Source organism: Sinocyclocheilus anshuiensis, unplaced genomic scaffold (genome assembly GCF_001515605.1).
Source record: "Sinocyclocheilus anshuiensis isolate Anshui unplaced genomic scaffold, SAMN03320099.WGS_v1.1 scaffold199, whole genome shotgun sequence".
Classification (NCBI taxonomy): domain Eukaryota; kingdom Metazoa; phylum Chordata; class Actinopteri; order Cypriniformes; family Cyprinidae; genus Sinocyclocheilus; species Sinocyclocheilus anshuiensis.
In genome coordinates, this window is record NW_015552582.1 from 1,796,055 (window position 1) to 1,799,096 (window position 3,042).

Genomic DNA, 3,042 nt, shown 5'->3' on the forward strand with positions numbered 1-3,042 from the left:
ATAAATATACTTGCGCTGGCTTAATGAAGTAATGTTTATGATGTTTCATAAAGTAACTATTTGATACAAACTTTGTAATGGAATCTCTATATAATACGCTAACTCTACTTAAATCTCAAATCTAGAAAATATTTGAGGACGAGTTGACCAGCAGGTAAAACAGTGTCGGATCCTGATCACGTGGTGAGTTTGAACTCATGCCACTAGGAAGAATATTATTAGAATTATGTGCTATCACAGTGTACAATATATCCACATGCACACACACACACACATACACACGCACGCATTCACACACACATACACATAAACATACATACACTGAACAAAATTATAAACGCAACAGTTTTCTTTTTGCCCCCATTTTTCATGAGCTTAACTCAAAGGTCTAAGACTTTTTCTATGTACACCAAAGGCCTATTTCTCTCAAATATTGTTCACAAATTTGTCCTTCTATCCTGACAAGAGCTCCAGTCCCTGCTGCAGAGAAACAGCCCCATAACAGGATATTTCCACCTCCCTGCTTATATATATATTACCGTAGGAATGCTGTTATTTGGATGGTGAGCAGCATTGGATTTCCGCCAGACATATCGTTTAATGTTGAGGCCAAAACATTTTTTTAATTTTAGTCTCATCTGCCTCAGAATCTTCAAGGTAAAGATTCATTTTTTTGGCAAAGCTCAGTCGTGACTGCATGTGGCCTTTCTTGAGGAGTGACTTTTTTCTTGCAACCCTCCCATACAAGCCACATTTGTGGAGAGTTTGTGATAAAGCCTTTGCAATGTTTTTGTATATATCTCCTGACTTGTGTCTGTCCACAACTTTATCCTGGAGATCTTTTGACAGTGCCTTGCCACCCATAGTTGATTGTTTGCTTTAGTTGCACTACTGAAATGCTCCAGGAAAGCTCTTTTCATGCTGAGCTAATCAAAATAACCACAGCTGATCACAGTTGAAAGTCAAATGGCTTTGTGTGCCATTGAGAAGGTTATTAGCTACAACTGATTGAGTTTAGGAGGGGGTGATCCTTTTTCCAACTCAGTGATTCTTTTTTTTCTGACATGTTGGTGTTATATCTTTCACTTGGATGTTATAAGTTGCACTGAGCAAATACAGCTGGATAAAACAAAAACTGTGTCCGTCTTCATTTCAGGCTGAAAAGCAACAAAATGTGATTATTTTAACCTATTAGCATTCCACTGCAAGTTTTTGAGGGTTAACTTCTTGACATACAACTAAAAAAAAAAGCTAAACATGTCACATCTTTGGAAAGCTGAGATTCTTGTGATTTGAATGATGCAAACCATTTTAACAATCAATACAATCAACACAGCAGGTACAATCAGAGTCTTTGTCAGACCACGACCAAGGCTTCATGCTGTGATCCCATTGTTTTTTCCAGCTAATAGCTCTCAGCTATAGTCATCTGCAGGCTTCTGTTTACAAAAAAAATGTAGGCGGTATGTTTTTTTTTTACATTTCAACCAATTTTCAGCGTGTTCAAAGTTTTATTACTCAATACCAGTAAGACTTCTTCTGTTCTGAGTTCTGTTTAGGAACAAACCTCATAGTGTCACCTTTCATAAGAGACCAAAACCATGCATATCAGAATCAGAATCAGAATGAGCTTTATTGCCAGGTATGTTTGCACCAACGAGGAATTTGTTTTAGTGACAAGACAGGACAAGACATATACTCCAAATGGTTCAAGAACAGCATGCAAGTAACTTTGGGTATGCCTTTTTAGGCATTTTAGGCAAACTGTACAAGAATGCTAAGGGGTTCAAATCTGTCAGTGCCATTGATTTGTCTCAAGATGCACATCAGTAGTGTTTTTATCTACGGCACACTTATAAAAGCTACTTAAATGTCCTAATTGAACTATGGCCTAATTCTGGCTTAACCTAAGCCCTGTCTTTGAAACCAGGCCTTGGTCTTTTGGAGGGACAAATAAAGTAAAGATTGATTGAGATTGATTGAACTGATGTTATTCACTCCATTCAGTTAATCCCTGTCCTCTACTGTCCTCTAGTGTCCTTAAATGTAACTACAAAGCAGGTACCAGAAATTTCTATGAAATTAGATGGTCCTGGCTGTTGTGGGTTTATGGTATTGATGAGAGGGGCACAACAAACACATGAGCCTCAGGTGTTTCAAAAAATGGTTAAACAAAATACAATTTCTGATATTATGCCTAAAGAAAAATCATTCGTAGTTTCGACCACCTCAATCTGTCTCCAAGGCAGCATTCCTAAACATCCAAAGCAAGCCATTGAGCTAACACACGCCATTTTTCTGTCCACCAATTGATGTCAACGGCAATATACATCCATTAAACCAGCCTAGCTCTCTATTTACTAAAATCATTCTTACTTTTTACTGTCTACGATTTCTAAGATTCAGACCAGAAATGAAGTAAACAATAATTTGTCTAAAACAGCACAGAATGTGTTTTGTCATCACCCTGAATAGGATTTGATGGATGGATGGACATGTGACGGATATTCTCATAACAAGTGTGCTCTTACAACATAGTATGCATTGTCACCAATAGATGGCAGTCATCAGTCACAAATGTAAACCTCAGAATTACAGATGAATAGAATAGAATAGAATAGAATAGAATAGAATAGAATATAGTAGAATAGAATAGAATAGAATAGAATAGAATAGAATAGAATAGAATAGAATAGAATAGAATAGAATAGAATAGAATAGAATAGAGCTTTTATTGCCACACAACTGGGGCCATTTGAAACTGTATTATTAAAATGATTGGTACTTTTCACTGGTAGGCTAAACCAGCAAGGATCTTCAAACCATTCAGAGACTATAGGGCCTTTCGCACCGCGGGAACCTTTTCATAGTACCAGAACTAATTGTGGAACTACCCACTTTTTGGCGTTTTCGCACCGCCGGAACTGGGTGCGATTTTAGTACCGGACTGCCTTTTTCGAGAACCAAATTAGCTCCTACTCCGGAGCAGGGTCTAACCAGCACAACTGGTACTAATCGTGACGTAAGTAGACATTGATTGGC